We start from the raw sequence: 26,663 nt of genomic DNA on the forward strand, positions 1-26,663 counted from the left end.
CAATTTATGATACAAATACATTGCACACCTTATTGTATTACGCGTTTTGTCACATTAGCAATTAGGATTTCTAATTACACAGTCACATGATTTTTATTATTTAAGTATATTAAGTTGTGTATTATGTAAACTTGTACTACATGAACGTTTTTTTTTTTGCATTGTAGTGTTATCTGTTGGTCAAATTTTAAAATATTTATTAATATTAATCGAAACACCATTAACTGCTAGGTCTGAAATTTATGATGTACGTAATCTTTAGATTTTTTTACATCTTCCCTAGTTTGTTCATTTAGGATTCAAAATATGAGGTGCGTGAAAATAACATTTAATTTTTATGTTTAGTCTCATTGAAGTCCCTTTCAGCCGTGGGACGTTATAATGTGCGGTCAATTCGTTGGTAAAAGAGTAGCCCAAGAGTTGGCGGTGGGTGGTGATGACTAGCTGCCTTCCCTTTAGTCTTACACTGCTAAATTAGGGACGGCTAGCACAGATAGCCCTCGAGTAGCTTTGTGCGAAATTCAAAAACAAATAAAAAACAAACAAACATTGGAGTAACATATTTTGAATTTAAAACGGACAAATTAAAAAAAAAAATCATACTAAAAAATCTGCAGTTCACGTGAATTTTATCATTAATTTTAGCCCATTACCCTTTACTACTTCGCCAGCTTCCGGCATCTAAACCGAAACATTTTGAAATTATTAACAGTGTAATTTTTCTCATTTTTTCAATCGCAATACCTTTCAGTGAGTCCAGGTTAGGAATTTATGATGATGATCCAATCCAATCAATCTTGACAGTTATTTTCGTTTAAAATCACTCAGATATCAGACTTTAGGGCTGTGATGCGTTACAAAAGTGACTATAAATTCTCACTATTCGACTTTACCAGAGTATTCCGGGAAGAGCCCTCGAGTAATTTTTTAACGTAATTCAACAAAGAAAGGTTACATCTCAGCTAACAGTAATCTTTTTCTTCTTTTTTTAAGTGTACCTCCAATTACCATTAAAGAGAATAAAAACATAATAAAAATTGTATAGAGTGATTTCTCAGACTTATAAACATTTGTTGTAACTACATTACCATTTCTGCAAAACTCTACTACAAACGTCTCTATCTCTTTTCTGCCTGCTCCTTTAAACAGAGATAAAAAAAATAAACTAGGGTGAAAACGCATCCAGTTTTGGAGTCATTTCCAGTCGCTGTTTTATCGAGGTAAACGTTGATTTTCTGTGTGTTTTGTATAAATATCGCCTCTGATGTTAAATGAGCTGCTTATTTTCGTGTCACTCATGTTTTTTAATTGATAAAATAAGAGTTAATCATGAGAAGATTTAAGTGTGATGTACGGGGATATTATTAGTTGGTATTAGCGAATTCGTCCATTACCGTCCAGTCAATAAAGCCATGCCAATCCAGCAATACCATATTGAATTCAAAGTTATTCCAGTCAGATTTAATAATTTGAAATAATATCACTGAAAATATTCATCATGCTTATTGGAAATTACTGTGTGAATGAATAGGTTTATGCACATAATGTGTTTTGATTTATGTTGTCAATTAAATCAACAACGTTTAACGTATAAAAACACTACTTTCCAACAATGACTTTATGTCATATCTCTTAGCAAGAAAAGTATACCCTAGTATTGTTAGTCTGTATATTTAAAGTATAAAATGCACCAATTACAAAACTGTAAAAAGTATTTGTTGATTTTCTTAATTAAGAGTCTCCGTTGGATAAAGAGGTTTGTTTTTCATTAAAATCATTGCTGATATAACAGAAAATAGCTTAATTCAGAAATGATTTAAGTTTAAAATTGAATCGATATTTTTACTTTCATAATAAATTTTATATATTTGGCTCTAGCTTAGATGATACCAATACTCTGGCCCGCAGGACAGATTTTCTAACTGAGAGGTCTGTATCCTGACTCCTTCGAAAAAGTAACATTATATCTTTGTTATTAAGAATCAACAAACATAAACATAAATTTTCAGTACTTTGACTGCTCCGAAAAAGTAACGATGTATATATTTTCTTTTAAGAATCAAAAACCGTAAGTATAAATTTTTCATTGCAGCTAGTGTTTTTACTTTTCTAATGCATATAACATAAGACCAAATAAAATTCAAATAAGCAATACGTTTTCACGATTATTCTGATGAGCAAAAGCACTGATCATCTCTTCCATTTTGTTCTCAATCACAAAATGTTCAATATTCAAAATGGTGACATAAGCCAGTCTTTCTTGTCCAATGGTAGAACGTAAGTAAGTTTTCATTCGATCTAAAGCAGAGAATGATCTTTCAGCTGAACAGGATGTGGCTGTGACAATGCGATATCAAAGAATAAGTTGGAACGAGTTGAGAGATGCCATTCTCATAAATCCATTTTTACAAATTATATCCCGAAGACAAATAGAAATTTTGTTTTTCTTGATCGAGAAGACCAACCACAGTTTTTCTTTCTCAAAATAATCACTTCTCATTCAGTCCATAAAAGTCACAAAGTACTGAGGCATCATCTTTATCGTCTTCTTTTCTTTTCCTGGTTGCATTATGACAGAAGAGAGACCCCCTGCAAAGAATATTCTGACCATTTTTATCAAAACGAGATTGAATTTGCTCTTTGAAAGCTTGAACAGTAGCAAAGAAGATAATGTTTCTTGCATAATAGGTTGGACTATCAAAATGTGAAGTAGCAGATGCAAATCCAACTTCTAAGGTGACGAATAAACAAAATATAAATACAGTTTAGATCAAAATAAACATTTAATAATACAATTAAGAAAAATTATTTTTATTATCTAATTAAAATAAAAAATCTTAATTTTTTCTTTTTCATCTATAAACTTCATCAAAAGATAAATATTAATTACAAGAACAGAAAATTTTATTCCGTTTATATATTTTTCATATATTTATCTTATAAATATTAATTTAAAAGAACAAAAAATTATGTATATTCATTATTCAACCATAACGAGACCTAAAAAAATGATACAGAATTGCATTGGTCATTGTATCATCTCACTTGATACACCGTTCAATTGTTTACTGGCATGCATGCGCTCACGCTCCGACAGTAAGGAAATGAGTGAAAAAACACAAAAATAAAATCTTAATCTTGATATTCTTACGGTTATTTTTCTGTCTCTCCATCTGATCCATATTTCTTTCCTATTCCTTTCATATTTTCTTTTGTTTTTTATTTTTCCTTTCGTTTTTTCTTTTCTCCTCTTTCTTTTTTCTTTTTTTTTCTTCAATCTCCATCAGAGAGCGTATGATCAGTGATGTCGAGAAAACTCACTTGTAGAGAAATATATATGCAAAAACGGCTCGTTTTCTCGTTGAGAAAAATATTTTCTCAACCCAAAAGAGAGCGTATGGTTTTCTCCAAAGTAGGGAGTCAAATGACCCACCATGCCCTGTAGGCATGCCAACACTCACTAAACATATAAGATTTCAAGGCTCCCTTACATCCTGTCACTAAAATCGCATTGGGCAGACAATAATCGAATCGCTCAAGGCATTTTGGCTTCTATGATTCTTCCTGTTTCAAGAAACCAAACATGAAGTGACACGCACTGGCTTTTATGTAGGTTAGATTGGGGAAATTTGTTCGTATCATAATAGCAACAGGTAAAAAACTGGGATCAGGTATGCTCACCCCCGACTATTTTTATCTTAATGATCGAACAATAATAGGAGCTCATATATAATATACATTTTGGCACTGTCACTTCTAGATGTAGATAACCTTGAAAAGTAAAACCCAAGATCACATTTGATGAACTGTATCTCCTAAATAATGACATTTAGGCACAGTTACTACAGATTATTAATAAGAAATTATAAAGCAGGTATATTTTGACACTTTGACTCTTAACCCCAAATGACCTTGAAAGATCAAACTGAAGGCCGTGAAAGTTTGGTTAGCTTTTATCTTTTAAATAGTGGGCGGTATTTAGATGACCCTAAAAGGTCGAACTCAAGTTTGCTAACAATCCAGTTTAATAACTTCGATTAACTTAGCCAGTAAGCTACAGGGTCCTTTGTCCTATTTTTGAGTAATTTCATGGAATCCTGACCGTTTTGCCCAGTTATCCGGACTCCGTTTCAAATCAGTCAGGCACCACTATAATTCGCCTATGTGGCCAATTGAATAAGATTGGTGGTTCTTGAAGCAATAATCAGAGTGTGACAAGGTACGAGTTCTTGATGACGAGTTGGTGTCTCATCTGGCTTAAAATAGGTCTAATTTTTTATCCTGATTCTAAAATTTAAAAATATGTCACAGAACGTGGTTAGGTTATAGGCGTAATTTGAATACAGATAACATTAAACTGTACACAATCTCAAACCTGAAGCCAGATGGGGATAGAAAGTTTAATGAAAAATGTTGATGATATTTATGAGCAGGGATGGAGGAGAATGAGGCGCAAAAGTTGTTGTATGGGAGGGGTTGGAGAGGAGAAGGGAAATTTTTCCGCTCCAGAACAAGAAAATGATGCAGTTGATCTGGTCCTTTGTTGATTTATCATTATGATTAGCTTCTAGTTCGTGTCCACTCTTTGAAATAGAATGAGATTAATTGATTCAAAATTAATTGTTTAACCCGGCAAACGAAAATTGCAGTGTTAAAATAAAATATGATATAGTTCAATGAATATATGCAAATAAAACTAGAGAAAAACAAATAACAAATAGAATTCTAAATGGCAAAAACTTATTGTCTATATTGCTGACACAAAAATGTCTCTCTACCTAAAATGGCGACCGTATTGGGACGCTCAAGGCTGATTCAGCAAATGACGTTATCCAGTCTAGCTTATTTTCATCTCCATGTCTCTGGACCTTGATGTTAGCAATGTCTGGTGGAATTCTGTTGAGTTCAGTGGCCATTTTATGAAAACGACTAGACTAGGTCCTATATGATATGACTTCCAAAACTTAAGTAAAATTTGTAACAATATGACACCCTTTTATAAGAGGTCAGATTCCATGAAATTGCTTTAAACCTTGACTTTAAATTCAAGCTAATTAGGCTGAGTAACTGCTACTTTACCACAATAGGTTATAACCATTTGACATTCACAAGTCATAACGCCTAACGTTAATTTAGGCGAGGCCTGGTCTTATAGACCTCACTTCATAAAGCCTATGTACAGTTGATGCAACCTCATGCACCATAACAACATGTCATTTTACCCTTTTTTTTAGCGTCAATCAGATTTTATTCACTGCTCGTACAACATACAACACATCTGTAAATAAGCTATTTATAGTCTGCAACAGTTTGGACCTTATTATTTGCCTGTCAATTGTTTGATTGACCGTCACATTATAATGCTCTCGCGTTTAAAAAGGCGAGCATATCTGATGTGACAGGAATCCGAACCCGTGACCCTCAGATTACGAGTCGAGCGCCTTAACCACCTGGCTACGCCGAGCCCCACACTACTGTTAAGGTGATCATTGAAATTAGTTTTAAAGAAAGGGAAAAATATACTCAACAATACTTGCCCTTTGCCTTCTTTAAAACGTTTAGAGCAAAATTTGAAAAAAAAAACAACTGCTGTGTATTTTCCGAGTTTTTATGTTTTTTTTAATTTACAGTTATTTTTATGCGCTCTACATTTAGAACAGAGGGTAGGGTGTACCATTAACAGTCAGTAGTTATCTTGAGGCTCCAGCAACAAAAGGATATCACATGAATGGGGAGCGCCAGGTGAGTAAAGATCAAAATATGCTGCTTGAGGGTTACATAACTATTAGGTAGTATGTAAATTATGCCGACACCGAGGGTTACATAACTGCTAAGTAGAAAGCACCTGAGAGCAGTGACGTCCACAAAGCGGTATTAGAGGAAACATTGGTAGGGATTACGTCATAGTTCCATGAAGTGGCATCAGTAGGCGCTATTTTTTAGGGATAGTGTCATAGTTCGATAACAGAGAAGTTGTTACTCTAGGCTAATAATGTTAATATGATTCTATTGGTGGATGGTGTTACAAGGCAGGCGGTATTACTGGGGATTTTGTGTTTGTTTTATAAAGACAGGCAATGTTTCTGTAGATGGACAGTGTTGGTTTACTTCTGTAGGATTGCATACAGATTTCAGCCTGTCAGAACTTAGGGTATTTCTATAGACATACAGCGTTGTTATATTTCCCTAGGAGTGCATAGAGATTTCAATTTATCTCAACTTATATGTATAGTTTTCATTAACATAATTAACTGTATTTCATATGTTTCTATGGGCAGAGAGTGTTACTAACACAATTAACGTACTGCTGAAAAGTTTTATCACACGTAATGTTCCGTTTTTATAAATATTGAAAGAGACAGTTAATACAGCCGATTGTCTTTATAAGAATAAATTTAGTATACATTTAACATAGATTATAGTTTTGTTTTTTATATTTAACTTGCATGGCAATTTTAAAAATTTTCTGATGATTTATATGTAAAATGCTTGTTTCTAATTTCTTAATATAATTAATATATTATATAACATCTATTCACCAGGAAAATGATGCTTAATTACATATTATGTTTAGTTTTGTAAGTTGACTTGTTTCATTAAAATTTAAAGGATTTACGTAGCCATTACTATAATATTATATTTTTACTTCTCTGTAGATATTTTCACAAACAAAACTTTGTCTAAAACTTGTTTCTCGCTGACTGAAACTACTTGGTAAAGCCTAATAAATAATATTTTCGTCATTTCTTTTACGTAAAACTTTTCATTTCAAAAAGCGAACGTATGCTACACGTACGTCGGCATAAACTCTTTCAATCTTATTCTGTAATTAATTAGTCTGATACATCCCAATTGATGGCAGCTTGAGAAAGAATAACCCTCATGTGAAGCCAAGTGATGTATTTGTCTATTAGAGGTTAACACAAGTAATGCTTTCATTTTTATAAATGGGCCTGGCATAGCCTAGCGCGTTAAGACGTGCGCTTCGTATTCTGAGGGTCGCGGGTTCGCGCCCAAGTCGTGCCAAACATGCTCGCCCTCCCACCCGTGGGGGTGTTATAATGTTACGATCAATCCCGCTATTCGTTGGTCAAAGAGTAGCCCAGGAGTTGGCGGTGGGTGGTGATGACTAGCTGCCTTCCCTCTAGTCTTACACTGCTAAATTAGGGACGGCTAGCACAGATAGCCCTCGAGTAGCTTTGTGCGAAATTCCAAAAAAAACATTTCTATAAAAATGAAACATAATACACAAATTCTATTTCCCTATCTTTAAATACTTCACTTTATATACACTATAACATTTATACTTATTAGTTCACCAAATAATCAAATACATTTTAATAAGTTAGTATAATTTATAACTGAAAAAAAGAGTTGAAAATCATAATCTTAAAAGGGCATTTAATTGTACGTCAAGTAATTATTCTTTAACATTTTATAAATCCAACACATTTAACATTTTTCACCATAAAACATAATTTACAACAATAATTTAAAACCACAGACTTAACAACTATCACAGATGCTGTAAATTCATTAACAAAACTCCAAGATATACTCGTATATTATTTATGTAAATATCTTAACTTATAAAATATTGAATTAGCTTTCATACAACATTTGAACATTATGTTTATACCATTATTTTTCATTTCAGTTAGTTCATATATTTAATTTTAATAAGTGTAGCATTATGTGACAAGAGATACCGAACATATCACAGAACATTTTAAAACATCGTGGTGAATACAAGTGACTACATAATATTCAAAAAGAGAGAGAAAAAAAAACAATAATAATAATGATTAAAAAAGAAAATAATAATTATAATAATAAAAAGAAACAAGGACTAAGTATCTAGTGCATAGTGGCCAGCTTGTGTTACATTTCTTAAATATATGTTAAAAGGGGAGAGGTATTTAGGACCATTTACATCATGTACGTGATATCTGTCGCGATCACACATTAAGTCATTTTTATGCCAATTCTTATTGAAATATTTTAGAGAATTATGCAAGAGTCTTTCAGCTATTGTATCTATGTTTGCATACTTGTGCATGAATGTGGTTGAGGTGCTACGTGGTACTTTATATGCTGAAGTTAGTACAGAATTTTGTATACGTTGAAGTTTCTGTACATGTGTGGGTGCTATGTTAATCCAGGCAGGTGATGCGTATTCTATTGTTGGTCTAATGTACGTTTTGTAGATTTTAAGTATGTTGTCTGGTGATGTTCCTTGGATTTTACCTGAAAGACTTCTTGCATAGTTTGCTCTTTTCCAGATTCGTATCAGTACATTTTTAATATGTGGTAGCCACGTTAATTTAGAGTCATAGGTTAGACCTAGAAATTTAGCTGAAGTAGCAATCAGTAAAAGTGATCCATTCATATAGAGTTTTGGTGGATCTTTTTTCAGCTTATTCAGTCTGCTGAATACTATGACTTGGGTTTTTGGAATATTAATTTTGATTCTGTATTTCTGGCAGTATTCTTCGATGTTATTTAGGACTGGTTGTAGGTTCGTTGCTGCTATTGACGGAGTGGGGGCACTTTTCCAGACTGCTACATCGTCAGCGAACTGTGATGCATAACCTAACTTTAGGTCCGATAGAGGCATATTACTCACGTACATGATAAATAATATAGGGCTAACAACCCTTCCCTGCGGGACTCCTGCTTCGGGTGAAAAGGACCCTGAGTGGGCCCCATTTACATTTACTTTACACATTCTGTTATCCAGGAAGTTGGACAGCCAGCGAATAGTTTCCTGGGGTAATGCCATTTCAAGCAATCTATGTCGTAAGCCGTTATGCCACACTGTGTCAAATGCTTTCTCAATGTCGAGAAAGCAAGCTACAGTGCATTCTTTTTTGTTGAAGCTGTCGGTAATTGATTCTGTAAGTCGAATCAGGTGGTCTGTAGTTTGGCGGTTTTTTCGAAATCCGTTTTGAATTTCTGGTAAGTTTGAATTTTCTTCTAAGTAAACTGACAGACGATTACTAATTATCCTCTCTAATACTTTGCCAATACAACTGGTTAAGCTAATCGGGCGGTAGTTGTTTGGTTTATTCGCTGGCTTTCCTTCTTTCTGGAACATTAATATTATTGCTTCCTTCCAAGAAACGGGGATATATCCAGCTGATAGTGAGAGATTAAATAACGCTGTTAGGTGTTCATATAATCTCTGAGTGCCTTGTTTTAGGAGGATAGCTTGAATACCATCTTCTCCAGGGGGCTTTGTTTTTTGTGTTGTTAATAGCAGTTACGACTTCTGTTACAGTGATATGTTTTATCAGATGATGAGTGCTCCAGTCTTTTGTTTTTTCTTGGTGTGTAATAATGTTGACTGGAAATTTAGGTGTAAAAATGCTTCTGTTTTGATCAATAAAGTTTGTGACTGTATTATAAAAGTATCTGTTCATGTCTGGTTCATGATGTGTCTTGAACGTGTTTTCTAGGTGTTTTTTAAATATCTCGGCTTTTTCTGTGTTAGTGTATGTTGTTTCTCCATCCAGTTCCAGTGGTGGATATACTGTGTTTGTTGTTCCTGTGTTTGTAAATCTTTTCAAGTGTGTCCAGAATTGTTTAGGATCAGTTTTGTGATTTAGATCGGAGCAGAAGGTGTCCCAGTTTTCTTGTTTCTGTTGTCTGATTAAGTTTCGTATTTTATTCCTTATTGTGTTTATCTGAGTTTTAAGTGTGGGGTTGCGATTTTGAATGTACTGTCTGCGGAGTATACGTCTGTTTTTAATTAAGTGTATTATGTCTTTGTGTGGTTGCCATGAATGAGTTGTTGTGAAGTGTTTTTGTTTCGGTATCGAACTGTTGGCTGATATGACAGTATGCATCTATATCTGATGCGTCCGCGGCAATATGTAGTACTTCTGGAGGTAAGGTTTCATTTAATATAGTTTGAAAAACTGGCCAATTAGCTTTTTTGTAGTTCAGTTGGTCTCTCACTATGATTTTATTTAAGTGGAGGGTGAGATTGAAGATACACCAAACTGGGAGGTGGTCACTATCTATATCGTGACCAACATGAAAATTTACGAATTTGCGACTCATATTTGACGAACACAGGCATAGGTCCAGTATTTCACTGGTGCCGTGTGCGTACGAGATATGTGTCGGTGTTGCATCGTTTAATAAAGTCATGTTTGATTCATCCAAAAATTGAAAAAGTAAATTGCCATTTGCGTTTGTACTACGACAGTTGAATGCTATATGTTTACTGTTTAGGTCGCCGATAATAATAAGATTACAGTTGCTATTATACAATATTTTCAATAGATTTACATCTAATACTGTACTAGGCGAGCAGTAGATGCCCGCCACAGTAACGTCTGTATGATTTTGCGTTTTTTACATTAATAATTATAGATTCATTACTGGAAGGGATAGTAAGTTCCTGAACTATAAGTTCAGTCTTATGCAATAATAAAAGACCTCTGTTTGGATCTCTATTATCCTTCCTGTCATGTCTAATAGTAGAGTAGCCGTTTAATTTAAATCTATGGTAGTTATATAGGAGAGTTTCACTAATTATAATTACATCAGGTACATTACATTATTATTCAAGTATTGAATAATAATAATTATTATTACTTTCTTTTCTGTGTGTGTGTTTGTGTTACTACAAGTAGTAGTAGCATTCTCTCAATCGAGAAAAAGGAGAAAAATACAAAAAATATATATATATATGAAAATACAAAAAAAAATATATATATAGGAAAAAAAATTAAATGAAGAAAAAAAAAACTTCTTGTTCGTTCATGCATGGACTGAGCCCTGAAATGGACCTGAGTATGATGTTATACTTTTACTCTGGCCCAAAGCTAAAAAAAAAAAAAAAAAAAACAAACCCTAAAGACAGACGCTATAATCGTTCGGGAGGGAGGAAGAGGTCAAATGTACCTGACCCTCCTGGGTATTTAACAACATCAATACCCAAATACCGACACAGTGAAACTTGGACCACATAAATAAAGAATTCAAATATGTGAATTGTAATAAACATACTTATGTTGTGACGCCAACAGTATTATTTGTTTTCATTGTACATTCAATGCAAACTAAACACAAGAGCTTTCAGCTTGGTAGGTTTCGATAAAGTAGTTTATCGGCTATTTTACATTTCAAAACAGATATTGTCCTCACATAGATTTTAAAACAATGTTTAAATAACCCGTACTATCTTCTCACTTCAAAATTATACATATCAACAGTTACAAGTCAGTGTTTTGTGATTGTATTATACAAAACTCATATTTCTTCATATTCCAATATGTTTTAAGCTTATATTAAGATATGAAAGTAAAATCTCAGAGTGAACAAGTACTACATATACTGAAACATTTGTTAAGAAAATTCCAAAATACATTATTACACTAATAAAGAAAAATATAAACAACCTAGTTTATAAAATACTGACCTATATATATCCAGCTTAGTCTTTTATGATAAATTACCCCCATTGTTTTTTTGCGTTTTCTTGTAGCAAAGCCACATTGGGCTATCTGTTTCACCTACTGAGGGGAATAAAATCCCAATTTTAGCATTGTAAGACTTACCACTTTCCCACTTGGGGTATCAACTTGTAACAAGTGTGTTTTAACAAATAATACAAGTCTCGGTTTATATTTCTTATATAAACCTCATGTTTAATCGTATCCCAATTTGCTATCATTATTATATCTAAGTAAAAGCATAGGCTTAAGAAATATCACATATACTGCAACATTTATTAACAAAACTTCAAAATATACTAATGTACTATTTATGAATACATCTTAGTTTACAAAGTACTGCAGTGTTTGTAAATGTTATCTCTATAAACAAAATATGATGTATATTCTCCAAACTGATCGGAGCTAACATGATCATAGGATGTTTCTTTGTTTTAGAAACTCTAAAGACATATCATATCCGGTACCCGTAGTAGGCAGAGTACAGATAGCCTGTGCAGTTTTGTGCTTAATTATAAACAAAATAACAAATATATGTAAATAAAATGACAGACTTGTCAAGCTTTACACATACTAAAACATTTATTAACAAAACTTCAAGTTAGAAAGAAGTGAACTTATCTACAATTTATCACAACTAACGTCCATATGTTATACTTTTGGAGTTTTTAAGAACAAAATCTGTGAAAGCTCTTGACAAATTATTTCTATTTTGTTGCTTCTTACGACAAAAGATTTGGTCTAAAAGAAAAAAAATATTCTTTCACATTTTATAAATACATTAATTAGGTTTACTGTTTATCATTACAGAATATATTTTACATTTAAAGTAAGTTATATGTAAGTCTAACAATTAAGAACAGATTTTGAATTTCATTGAACTTAACAACCAGTAAAAAAATAAAAATAAATCTATGTATATATTTTTTTCTAGTTTACATAATTATACAGACAACTAAATGTACATCATAATACTCTTAAGACTTGGAGTAATTTAAGAAATTACTACTTTCTCTTTTCGATCTAGAACTTACACATTTGTAGTTTAAAACCACTATTGCTTACAAATATAACTTACCAAGATGTATACAAAGTCTATCTCTTCAGGATGTAATTATTTGGACTCATGAAGAAATATCAATATCATCTGCCATACAATTTGGGTTGTGTTCTCTAAACTTACCTGAGAGGCAGATTCTGCTGACAGCTCGATACCCTTTGTTGCTTAGGGATAATACAAACTGAACTATGTATGAATTATAAAATACTGGATTGCCAGGAGTAAATTAACTTTCATACAAGTCTAGTACATTTCACTTAGTATACAATTCTTTTACACTTTCTACTGATCTATGTTCATCAGTTATATGGTAGTCACTAACTTCAGCTTGAGAATCAATCTGTTCTACTTTCATGAATCATTTGAACATAATGAAAACAAGAACTAATATAGCTCCTCTCATATATAACAACACAAAACATGGTTACGGTTGTAAAGATTATCTTTCTTGCAAAGATATTGAAAACCTGCTAGAGAAAGGGTTAAATACTGTGATTTTACACCACTCTGTCATTGCAAATTAACCCTTTCACTAAGGTTTGGTTTGTTTTTAATTTCTCGTAAAGCTACACAAGGGCTATCTGCTCTGGCCGTCCCTAATTTAGTAGTGTAAGACTAGAGGGAAGGCAGCTAGTCATCATCATCCACCGCCAACTCTTAGGCTACTTTTTACCAACGAATAGTGGGATTGGCCCCACATTATAACGCCCCCACGACCGAAAGTGCAAGCATGTTTTGAGGCGACGGGGATTCAAACCCATGACCCTCAGATTACAAGTCGAGTGCCTTAACCGCCTGGCCGTGCCGGACCTCTTCACTAAGGGAAGCGACTACAGACGATGGAAATTTAATTGCTGTGGAAACAGAGATTAACTTTCCTCCATCTTTGTCAAAACATACCCCCCCCCTCCTACAACAGAAAACGATTACCCCACACATTTTTGAGTGGGCTACCAGACAAACAGACAAAGGGTACGCTAACATCTGGGAGCATGAGTGGGAAACATAAGCGTAAACAATCCTTCAGGTGCGGCCCCAGCCAAGAGATGACGTGAAACAACCTCGCGACCCACCCACAGATATGACAGTTGATTGTTGTACTTTTCCTGTGCTTTACCATAATCTAGTCAAACAAAGACAAGATGTGTTATTTAAATTAGTCTGTGCACAATATAGCAAAATATACTACCATATTTTTGATGGAGACGTAAAACTGATTGGGACTAACCATGAAATATAATTATGCAGTAAAAGAGTTAAGTATTGTGAATACTATGGTGGACGTTTTCAGTTCGTTGATATACTTCTAAATTCCGTGATCTTACGACAAAAACTATGGTCTACAAAAAATACATATTTATTATTTTACATGAAATCAGTTTATTAAGAGTGTTCATATAACGTAGTTTCTACTTTTATAGTATACAGAGTCACAAAAAACCAACAACAACTTATGTTCAATATATGCTAAATGCAAGGTGGTTTCCTTAAGTTATGGGAATATCTGAGCACTTAGCAATAAGACTGATAATATTTCTTTACAAATCTTTCTCTACTGACCCTTTACTATGGGTTTCTCATGAGAAACAACGTAACAGCTTTTAGACTGTACACATTTTCTGATGCATACCATTGCTGACGAAATATTTTACCCAGTACTAAAGCTACACATAAAATTAAATACCTTAATAAATGATGTAACGTTGATGACTGACACAGTATTTGGACTGAGACATTGTTGCAGAGTGCTTGTCTACATTTTGCAGACCCATGGCTGCTTACTTGGATGTATTATTCTAAACAGTAGGACTAATATTAACGTGATTATAATAAGCATGTTATTTGATCAGTTGTCTATGAAGATAAATATAATTACACTAGTGAATGTCTGACATGGTTTTTATGTGAATTTGTATGACCACTCTTAATAAACCGATTTCATTGAAAAGATTTGATGTCTTTTCTTGTAGACCACATTTTTTGTCATGAGATAACAAAACGTACAAGGGTATCACCATATTGAAAGAGTTCAATACTAAACATGTTTCAATGATAGAGTGATGTAACATCACAGTATTTAACACAATCTCTTAAAAATGCTTAATATTTGTAAAAGAGTCTGAGTAGAAAGTATAAAATAAGCGTGATCTATCTGAGTTGTATGAAAACTAATTTAATCTAGGCAATTCAGTATCTTATAATTTATACATGTTTCCATTTTTGTTATTCCTAAGTATCAAATGTATCTAGCTGTCAAAAGAATGTGGTTTTCAGATAAATTTAAAGTACGCAACTCAAATTTTAAGATTGGCAATATTGATATTTCTTTACGTATTTAAGCAATTGCACCCTGAAGACAATAGAATGTGTATACATTTTGGAAGCCCCCCGCTAGTACAGCGATATGTCTCCGGATTTACAACACTAAAATCAGGGGTTCGATTCCCCTCGGTAGGCTGAGCAGATAGCCCGATGTGGCTTTGCTATCAGAAAAACAAAAACACACACATTTTGGAAAGTTATGTTTGTAAACAGTAGTTGTTTTAAACCAGGGGTGTGCAACATTTTTCGTCGGTGGGCCATATAACCAACTTCATCAATCAAGCGGGGCCACTTAAAAAACAAGCTTATTCGTGTACATGCACAATAAATTTAAAAAAAAATTCTCAAAATGCAAGCAATAATATTTTATATTTTTGCATGAGTGATCATTTTAGTGCGACACTTGAAAGTTAGAGTCCTTGCAGAGCTTGTCAATATCAGCTTTGACAGAAGTGGTTGCCACTCTTAACTGACTGGTCAAATGTTCATCAGTCAGTTGACTTCTACATTTGGTTTTGATGAGCTTCATTTTGGAGAAAAATTGCTCACAGCAGTAGGTGCTACCAAAAAGGGAGGCAATTCTTTGTGCATGACGGGACAAATTGGGAAACTTTTCACGTACACAGAGTTTGTAAAAGTCTAGCAAACTGTTTTCAGAGAATTTCCTTTTAGTGTCCATGTCAGCCTGCAGTTCAATGAGTTCCATTTGGCAATCATCAGGACTGTCTTCCACTGCCAAATCAAAAGGTTGAGCGAACAATTTCAATCTAATTTCAGTTTGTCTGAAATCTGGAAATCTGTTTGCAAACTCATCACGCAGCTTTTGTACACTGGTTCCATATTTGGTGCAATCCAGATTAGGAAATTCCAGTTTCCTGGTTGCAAGACATGTAAAATGGGTCAATATGGCTCTTCTCAACTGAACCTGGAAAAGTTCCAATTTCTTCTCAAAAGCACAAATATGCTCAAACAACTTATTCACAAGTTGACTTTTCCCTTGTAGTTTTAAGTTTAAATCAGACAGATGCTGTGTAATGTCTGTGAGGAATGCTAAGTCATTCAGCCAGTTCTCATTGCTCAAGAAGTCCACATTCTGACGTTTGCTCTCCATGAAGAACTTAATCTCCTCTCGCAGATTCCAGAATCTCTTCAAAGTAGCAGCTATACTAAGCCAACGTACAGCAGAGAAGTACAAAACATCTGAATACTCACTGTCCAGCTCATCTAAAAAAGTTTTAAATTGTCGATGATTTAATCCTCGTGTTCGAATATAATTTATGCATTGGACGACATTTTTCATGACTTCTGCAAAATCCAGAACTTTGGTGCACAAGCTCTCTTGGTGAATAATGCAATGGCTTACAACTACGTCTTGTGCTCCAATTGCAGTTAGAAATTTCTTGGTGAATCCATTTGTCCTACCTGTCATGGAAGGAGCACCATCTATTGTAACACCACATAATTTATAAGGATTCAGTTCAAACTTTTCTACAACCTTAAGCACTTGTTCACAAATATCCTGTCCTGTGGTTGTGGAGGAAAGGCTTGCCATATCTAAAAACTCTTCGAAAACATCAAAGCCTGCAGTAACAGCTCTGATGAAAATGACAAGTTGGGATGTGTCATTGATATCAGTGCTTTCATCCAAAGCCAGACTGAAAGCTTCACACGAATTCAATCTCTCTTTCAAAGTTTCTTTGATGTCCTCTGAAAGATCTTTTGTCCTGCGTGAGACAGTAAAGCGGGAAAGGCTAGTTTGCTCCACCAAATATTTTTCTCTGGACATGCATATTCTGTGAATATTGTTAAACAATTTTAATAAATTCTCCATCACTGAAAGGCTTTCCCTTCTCTGCCATACATTCACAAAGCTTAAAACTCAGTTTTGTCACCAGTTCTGAATTTTTCTTGAAAGTGGTGAAAACACCTTGTTGCTTTTCAATGGATGTTTTAAATGTTCAATTTTGTCCTTTCGTGCCTGACCAACAATTTCATCAAACTGGGAGGAGTGCTTAGTTGCGTAATGTCGCTTAATATTGTACTCTTTCATGACTGCAATTGTAGTTTGACAGACGAGGCAGACAACACCTTGATTATGTGGGACAACAAGATATTTTGTGCACCATTCACTGTTGAATAACCTTCCCTCATCATCAATTTTCGTTTCTTAACTGCTGACATTTTACTAGCCCTGAAATCAAAACAAAAATTATTCTCACGAAAATAGCAAAGTAGAAAAAACATAGAATTTATTTACACATGGAACCTCTTATGGACAGAAACACATGTTTCTAAATTGGCATCCGATCATAGCCTTCCGGTACTTAAATTAATTGAGAATAGCAAAATACAGTGTGACCTCGCCTATTCGCGGTTCGCCATTCGCGGCCCCGCATATTCGCGGGTTATGCGCGAACTGCGTTTTGTAGGTCACAGAGACTGAAAGGGCTTTTCGAGGAGATTTCTGTTGTATTTACTCAATCAAGCCGTTTTATCAATTGTCGTCTTCACCAAACAAGATTGGACTGCTATTGGCTGACTGCCTCAGCTTCCCCAACAACGCAAACGGCAAAGCACAGCCCGGTAACGCACGGTACAATTTAGTGAAATACATAACAGTATGCAATATTGATACATTATTACTGCATCAATGAGTATAAGTATCATTAGTGTTTGGGAAGCATTTCATATAGTATATAATCGCATACATATACGTTTTAAAACTGCGTCCAATATTCGCGGTTTTTCGCTATTCGCGGGAGGGTAAAGAACGTAACCCCCGCGAATAACGAGGTCACACTGTACATAGAATCAGATGCATCTGAAAGCAAAAATTTTAATAAATTCAGTAAATTCACAACAATATGCTAAATAATAATCAATTTACCTTCAATCTCTTGTAGTAACTGTAAAAGGTAATAAAATTTTCACCAATAATGAATGACGGACAGCAGAGGTTAGGGAAAATTGACGCCAGCGGGCGAAGGCGAGGTTCAGGACATGACGTTGAGTCGTAGACAATAGTGCTAGTGCACGTCACCTATTCATGCCCTAAGGAGGCCGACCAATCGAATTCGGCCTGCTCCTCTCTAGCAAAGATAATTTTAGAAGTTTGTCGAGTCGAAGCCTGGGAATCCCGTAGGATCGATGCTTTTAAAAATATTCCATTTGCGTTGGATTACAGATCAGGCCACATGGTTAGATTACAACAACTAGGGCCACACTAAATGGCTTGGCGGGCCGGGTTGTGGCCCGCGGGCCGCCTGTTGCACACCCCTGTTTTAAACTATGAATACGTGAACCACTTGCACTTTGCTTGTATACCATCGAGGAAATTCAGTGTGGGCTTGGGTTCAGAGATGCATAGAAGTGGTGAGGGTGAACGTGAGTTCTCTGGTTGTACTCTATGGATGTGTTGTTCTTTGGTGGTCTGGACTGATTTATGACTTCTTACAGCCTTAGTTTGTCAGTGTGTGTGCAAACGCAAACGAATTTGGCAGGGGTTTAAATTAGAGAGAGAGAAGTCTGAAGAATTATCTCCCAAACAGAGGTGGTCAGGAACGTTGTGGTCCCTCTTCGTCCCCTCACATGAAAGATTATTAACTGTGCTTAGAAATGTGCCTGTATTTAACTTTTACTTGTTTAAGGTGATGAAGTGCGGCCCAGTGCTCTGAATGTCAAAGTGAAGAAATTCAACCAGGCGCGGGTAAACGGCGGGAGTAACTATGACTCTCTTAAATGGAGGTACCTCCCAGCGGTGCGGCTGGATACAGGGTCACCTGTAACTGAATCCTCCACACGTGGAGGAGAACACTAAAAACCCGTATGATGAGCTCGCCGACCATCATATGTCCAAAGGCAGGGGGCAGTCAGCTCCAGACAAAGGAAGGAAACCTTTTAAACCGTGGCGATGCCTTACCGAACTCGCTAGCTATCTGGGTACCCGGTAGGAGGTTGCAGCCCTACCCTGTATTATAATTTTGTAGGGACTGACCTACCCTACATCAGAGCTGGTTATTTTAAATATGGAAAGAAATTATTATGATAAAAGCGATGGTTTGGCGTTCATGGGGTGCCAGGGCGACGGCCAAACCCGAGCTACTTGGCACCACCCGGGGATGGTAGCTTACGAGCGATTCACTGGCAACGAGGGAAAGGATAGCCTAACATCCGGAATAGAGGTATTGAATGAAACCTATTCCAACAACCAATCATATATCCAAGGTGATTGGGCTGCAACTAGACAAACTGCCACGGGAGGCAGATGCCGAACCACTGAGGTGGACGGCCAAAGTTATAATTCCTCCGGACACGAGGAAAAAGAGACATTGAACAGCCGAACCACAGAGGTGAACGGCTTAAGTTACAATCCCTCAATAACGGAGGGATCAGAGACAGATTTACCGAATAATGACAAAACAGAACTGACAACCGAAAGGGTGGGCACAACAGTGTTTGTGAACCTACCCATAAAGAACAAACTTATGGCTTGTGACATATGTCCACTCGAGTTTACGGCTTTTCTTAAATTTGCAGACCATCTGGCAAATGCACATAACTCGGTGGCGCAGGCACGATGTAAATATTGTGAAAAAGACGATAGCTACCATCATGCTATCGCATGTCATGTACCGAAATGTCCATACCGGCGTTTCGTAGCGTTCGCCATCCAGTCTTCCAGCTTCGGCTGCGAAGTCTGCGGTCTGAAATTTAAGACCAAATCAGGCCTGTCTCAGCATAAGAGACATAAACATCCAAGGATCCGAAATGCCGAGCGCATTCAAATGACTGGAGTTCGGACGCCGTCGGAGCGCTCCCGCCAGTTAGTCTGGACCGAGGAAGAAATACGAACCCTCCGAGAGATGGTAGTAGTATACTCGGGCCAAAAGAACATCAATGTTCTCTGTGCAGAACATCTACCTGGCAAAATTCCGAAACAGATCTTTGACAAACTCCGAGATCTTAATAAACAAAAACCGCCCGTCTGCACTGCTTCACACACCATCAAGAGTCGTGGAGATCCTGCTGATGTCGTTCAGTACGAGGAGCTCGACTGGGAAGGGATTAATATCCCCGATCGGAGTTCCAAATACTGTTCGTACATATATATGTCAGCTGAGAGATCAGAAGGGACTCGACGAAGCAACCTGGCAGGAGGTCGAAGTCGAATCATGGGTCGACGAGCTTGCCCATTCACAGACAACATGGAGAAACGAGAGAACTTCGACGCAGGCTCTTAAAGTCATTAATCCTGCTCGAAGGCCATACAAGAGGCGGCTCCACAGGGTAGAACGCTTTAAAAGGTTCCAGAGAATGTTCAATTTCGAACGAAAACGCCTAGCTGAGGAGATATTAGATGGCCGGGATGCTGTCAGATGTCCCCTCAGTAAAGATCAGGTGAAAGACCATTACAATCAGGTCTTTATGTGTTGCAAATAATAACGTCAATTTTGACGACTGTCCATTTCCACCCAGGGCAGACAACACTAATATCCTGGAGCCGATAACATCAGACGAAGTGAGCCAAGCACTTCGAGGCATGAAGAGAGGGGCCCCTGGTCCCGATAACATCACTCTTCCGTTCTTACTCTACCGCCTTAAGTTTGGTATCGACGCCTCCTTGGCAAGTCTGTTCAATATCTGGTTATTCACGGGCCGCATTCCTGAATGCATGAAGGTCAATAAGTCGGTGCTCCTTCCGAAAGGATCGAGTAATCTGCACGAGGTCAAAAACTGGCGGCCTATCACGACATCCTCCATCGTGCTTAGGCTATATTCCAGGATAATGGCCCGTTGCCTCGAGCAGGCCGTGCAGATAAATCCCAGACAGCCCGGTTTCATTCCACAAGCGGGTTGCAGAGACAACATCTTCCTGCTCCGTTCCATCATGAGGAAAATCAAACGACATGGGACTCTGGCTATGGCCTTCCTAGACCTGTGTAAAGCCTTTGACACGGTTGGCCACCAACATCTTCTCGCCAGCCTTGCCAGATTTCATGTCCACCCACACTTCGTCAGGCTTGTGGAGGACATGTATCAAGATGGTGTAACGTCATTCAGGATTGGTATTGAACATACCAAACCTATTCGCCTCCTCAGAGGCGTAAAACAAGGGGGCCCCATGTTCCCTATTTTGTTTAACATTTCCCTGGATCCTCTCATTCGTAAGCTTGAAGAGGTTGGCCGAGGCATATCGCTAGATAAGAAGCTGGATCCAGTTTCTACACTAGCATATGCCGATGATATGGCAGTGCTGGCGAAAAATCATGCTAGCCTCCAGGAAATGTTAAACACCGTGAACAATTACTGTTCGGGTAACGGCCTCTCACTAACCATCTCAAAGAATGCCGGCATGCTGATTAGGGGGTCCAGTAAGATCTTTACCGTCAACAATTGTCCACCATGGATAGTTAATGGCGAAGGACTCCCGATGATCGGACCCGAACAATCTTACCGTTACTTAGGGGCCAATGTCTGTCCATGGACCGGGGTGTACAGCGAGCCTGTACTTCCTCTCCTCGAGAAATGGATAGATAACATCTCGAGGGTACCGCTAAAACCACACCAACGTGTTGAGATTCTCAACCGATTTGCGGTACCCCGGCTCCTTTACCAACTCGAATTGGGAGCTTCGAGTAGTAAAATGTTAAGAGATCTGGATAACTTAATTAAAAAGGCCGTGAAGAGCTGGTGTCTTCCGCCTTGCACGGCCGACGGGTTACTTTATTCCCGTTACAAAGACAGTGGCCGAGCACTTGTCAAGTTGGAATCTCTGGTTCCAACGCTTAAGATCAAGACAGGTTTAAGACATGTCCATTCAATGGACAAAACTATAGCTCAGATAGTCAAAACTGATAACTTACTTGAAAACATCGAAGGAATCGCCTTAAAAGCGGGACTTTCGATCCCTAAGCCCGAACAGACTTCTGGAACATATCATTCTAATTGGAGAGATATGGAAAGGAAGCGCTGGGAAGGTCTTGCCCTGCAAGGGCACGGTGTAAGTCTCTTCAAAGGCTCAAGATCTGCCAACCACTGGTTACCTAAACCAGTGGGAATGAAGGACCACCACTGGGTGAAGTGTCTTGCTCTGAGGGCAAATGTATATCCCACACGGGAAGCCCTCAGTCGAGGGAATTTGAGTACGAACAAAAGTTGCGAAATGCCGGGGTTGCTCTGCCCCGAGAGAGACCATATGTCATCTTAGTGGTCAATGTCCTAAATTAAAATCTATGAGGACACGGCGTCACAACAAGATCTGTGACCATTTAGTAAAAGAATGTGTAAGTAAAGGGTGGAAAGTACTCGTAGAACCCACCATTGAGACAGGCAATGGTGAACGTCGGAGACCGGATCTGATCTTCCACCATGAGGATAAAGCGGTGGTTGTTGATGTGACGGTCCGATATGAACTCATGTATAGCTCCCTTGAGGAAGCATATAATTCCAAGGTCGCCCGCTATGAAGAGCTCGCACCACAAATTAAAGATCTAACTGGTGCAACTTCTATTGTTTTCCACGGTTTACCAATTGGTGCCCGCGGTGCCTGGTATCCTAGAAACACGGAAGTACTGGCGGACCTGGACATAAAATCAAAGTATTTTGAAGAGTTCTTATTCCGACGTACGATGCTGTACACCCTAGATGTGTTGTGGAAGGCGAATAATGAAACACACCTCGCCTGGTAAGGCAAATACCACCCGCAACACATCAACAAACTCGTAAGTCGTAATCCCTTGCGCTTTCACTATCGGCATCTGTCGATATCGTCGACCCTGACGTAAAATTGGGTAATTGTATAATATCGATAGCCAAATGCCTCGTCATCTAATTAGTGACGCGCATGAATGGATTAACGAGATTCCCACTGTCCCTATCTACTATCTAGCGAAACCACAGCCAAGGGAACGGGCTTGGAGAAATCAAGGGCATTATAAAAATGACTGGTGAGAAAGGGGGGGCGAGATAAAGGCAGCACCGGAGATATTAATGTAAAACGACCCGATTCAGAGCTGGGCAATAGTGCTGACTTGGCTGGGAGCTAAAGATCCAATGCCTGAAATTTGGATGTGTGGGGAAACGGGAGTGCCCCGAGAAAACTTATTTTCACAGGACAGGCGTCGAAAGTTTTACCTGTCCTGTGCTCGGATCTGAAAAGAAGTACATATAAATATATATATAAATTCACCTTATCTGTGATTATGTATTTTGTTGAGTGATTTGTGATTGTTGAAATATGTTATATGGTGAAATGTATTTTGTAGGTGCACTGGCTAATTTACATAATGATCCAGTTAGTTGATTTCTATGTTCTTCTTTTGAGTAATATTTGTATGATATTTCTGTGAGCTTGTTTCTAAGGGTTGGTAGGTTACTGATGTGGTGTACATAGTTTACGGGTGTGTATGATGGTAGTCTGTTTGCTGCTCTTAGTATTTTATTTTGTTGTACTTGGATCTTCTGTAGTGTGTTGTTAGAAATATTATTTGTGACTTGACACCATATTCTATTAACGGACGGATGTAACCCTTGTATATTTGGATGATGGTCTCTAGTGAGCAGTTTGAATGTTTGCTAGATATGGCCATTAAATGTGAAATGCGTTTATTGATAGATAACTGTATGTTGTTAACATGTTTTTTTCCACGTTAATCTTGAGTCGAAAGTTATGCCAAGGGATGTGATGTGCTTGCTCATGTTGATAGGCATATTGCCGAATGAGATGTTTTCTTTTTCCAGAGTTTTTCTGTGTCTTTTTAATTTCCTATAAAAAGTGATTGCTTGCGTTTTTGTTGGATTTAGAACAAATCTCCAGTTGTTGCTCCAGCTCGAGACAGTATTTAATGTTTCTTGAACGCGAGACATGGCCATTAGTGGGTTTCTGGAAATACTCCAGATAGCAATGTCGTCTGCGTATTATGAATTTTAAGTGTACGTTAGACTGGGAAAAGGTATGTCACTAACAAAAATAATGTACAGAAGTGGCGAGAGGACGGATCCTTGCAGTAATTTTGAAAGATTTTGATAAGGTTTTTTTTACTTTTACTTGGGCTGTTCTACCTATTAAGAAGTTTGATATACATTTGATAATAGTGTGATTTATTTTCAGATGAGTTAATTTATACTTAATGGCGTTATGCCAAACACTGTCAAATGCTTTTTTAACACCTAAAAATACACCTATGATTACCTGATTGTTATTGAATGCTTTGTAAACTGATTCAGTGAGTCGTGTGAGGTGATCTATTGTTTGTCTATTTTTCCTGGAATCGTTTTGAAATTCGGGAGGATGTTATTTATTTCACAGAAATGAAGGAAGCGATTTGAAATTATTTTCTCCATCAGTTTGCCATCAGGCTGGTAGGACGGAAGTTGTCAGGATTAGTCCTGTTTGTTTGTTTCTTTTGAATTGTGGTGATAATGGCTTTTTTTCCATGTGCCGGTGTAATACCCTGTTGTTCATGAGATATTCATGATATTCATAAGATGCTTTAATAGGAGACTGGAGCCCTTTTTGAGAATAATATTTGGTATTTTATCATGTCAGGGGGAAGTGTTTTTCAAGTTTTTAATGTTAATTTTGATTTCAGTGATGGTGAATTTTTTATTGATTGAGCTTGAATAGCTTTCTAGTGTCTTACCGGGGAATTGTGGTGTGAAAGAAGATTGATTTGTATGTATGTAGTCGTTAACATGTTGTTGGTGTTGTCTGTCAAAGTCGGCACAGTTTAGGTCACTGAAGAAGGATTTGTAGTGCGTGTGAAACTAAACTAACGTGGCAGGGGTTCAGTTTAGAGAAAGAGAAATCAGAAGAGTTCTCTCCCCAACCGGGGTGTTCAGGAACGTTGTGGTTCCTCTTCGTCCCCTTTCGTGGATTGTTATTAAGATTAAGTGGTGTTTTTTTTCTAATAAATTTATTATTGTTATTATTCTTGACTTTTTGGGTGGAGGATGTCTCTCTAAATGTTGTCTTGGGTGGAGGCAAAGGCAGCAGCGGAGAAAAAGGCCGGGATCTGTCCCGAAAGGAAGAAGTTGAGCAGATGTGAACATGAATATAATTCAAATCCCGGATCAAATCAAACGGCACGATTCAGGGTCTGGCAAAAGAGTTGCCTGGGTTGGGATCTAGAAATCCAATGCCTAAAGATTTTGATGTGGGGGGGAAACGGGAGTGCCCCGAGAAAACCCACTTTCACAGGACAGGCGCCGAAAGTTTTGCCTGTCGTGTGCTCTGTATCTGAAAAAAAAGGAATTCATGTTAATGACATGGATTTTATTTATTTAGATTCTTTCTTTGAGTGGATTGTGATTCTTGAAATATGTTGTAAGGTGATATGTATTTTTTTGGTGCACTTGATAATTTGTGTAGTGATGCCATTAGTTTGTTTCTATTTTCTGCTTTTAGATAATATTTCAGAGAAAGTTCTGTTATTCTATCTCTTATATTTGTTAAATTGCTAATTTGGTGTAGATAATTTGTTGGCGTAAATGATGGTAGGCTGAATGCAGATTTTAATATTCTGTTTTGTTGCACTTGGATTTTCTGGAGTGTGTTGTTTGACATATTGTATGTTACTTGACATCCGTACTCTATTAGTGGACGGATGTAAGCCTTGTATATTTGTATAATGGTGTTCGGTGCGCATTTCGATTGTTTACCAGTTATAGTCTTTAGATATGAAATCCTTTTTCTGATTGATGAGTGTATATTGTTTATATGTTTTTTCCATGTTAGTTTTGTGTCGAAAGTGACGCCAAGGAATGTGATGTTTTTGCTCATGTTAATGGTTGTGTTTCCAAGTGATAGTTTTATTTTTTCTAGATTTTTTCTTTGCTTCTTTAGTTTTCTATAGAAGGTGAGTGCTTGTGTTTTTGTTGGATTTAACACGACTCTCCACTTGTTGCTCCATGTTTAGACGTTGTTTAGTGATTCTTGTACGCGAGACATGGCCATTACTGGGTTTCTGGAGGTGCTCCAGATTGCGATGTCGTCTGCGTATTGTGAATTGTGTGTGTATGTTAGATTTGGAAAAGGTATGTCACTGACGAAAATTATGTATAGAAGTGGAGAGAGGACTGATCCTTGGGGCACTCCTGCCGTTATATTAAATAATTTTGATATAGTTTTATTGACTTTTATTACTTGTGCTGTTCTATTGGTTAAAAAATTTGAAATCCATTTGACTATCGTGGATTTATTTGCAGGTGATTTAGTTTGTATATGATGGCGTTGTGCCATACGCTGTCGAATGCTTTTTTGACATCTAGGAATACCCCGATGGTTATCAGTGCGTGTGTATGTACTGACGGTCTTTTATAGTGTCTTGGTTGATTGTGGAGAGCGTGTTGTGATTGGTTGGATTATCACTGTTTCTGATTGGAGGAGAGATTTCATGTAGATTCAACCAATTACAGCCATAGGTTACTGACGATGACCGAAGAAGGTCGAAACGTTGTTCACTCCTCTACGTAAAACATTTTCTCAACCCAAACGAGCCGTTTTTTACATATATATTTCTCTACAAGTGGGTTTTCTCGACATCACTGAAAATGATTCTTTGATTTTTCTTGTCTTCCAGAATTTGTCTGTGTCGATGTTTCTAGTTTTATCCTAGTTTATTCTGTGTCCAGTTGACGTGGCGTGTTCTGCAATGGCTGAATTTTGTGTTTTCACGAGTCTTGTACTATCTTTATGTTCTTTTATTCGTGTCGCGAGTTTTCTTCCCGTTTCTCCAATGTATGTATCATTGCAGGAATACAGAATTTCATAGATGATGTGTCTGATATTCTGTCTGGTAGGTCGCTGTTTGTTTTTT

General features: G+C 37.0%; 1 long non-coding RNA gene across 2 annotated transcripts in view; it reads left to right on the top strand.

The window, feature by feature from the left end:
• The window catches only part of LOC143244524 (uncharacterized), a 41,568-nt gene that overhangs the window by 12,055 nt on the left and 2,850 nt on the right, over positions 1–26,663 (top strand). Inside the window, exon 1 of one of the 2 annotated variants that reach the window (XR_013025134.1) lies at positions 5,660–5,742. The exons of the other annotated variant lie outside the window; for it this stretch is intronic. This is a non-coding gene — a long non-coding RNA (uncharacterized LOC143244524). Of the gene's footprint in view, positions 1–5,659; positions 5,743–26,663 lie in introns of those variants that run through there. 2 annotated transcript variants of the gene reach the window in all.

Source organism: Tachypleus tridentatus, chromosome 2 (assembly GCF_004210375.1).
Source record: "Tachypleus tridentatus isolate NWPU-2018 chromosome 2, ASM421037v1, whole genome shotgun sequence".
Lineage (NCBI taxonomy): Eukaryota > Metazoa > Arthropoda > Merostomata > Xiphosura > Limulidae > Tachypleus > Tachypleus tridentatus.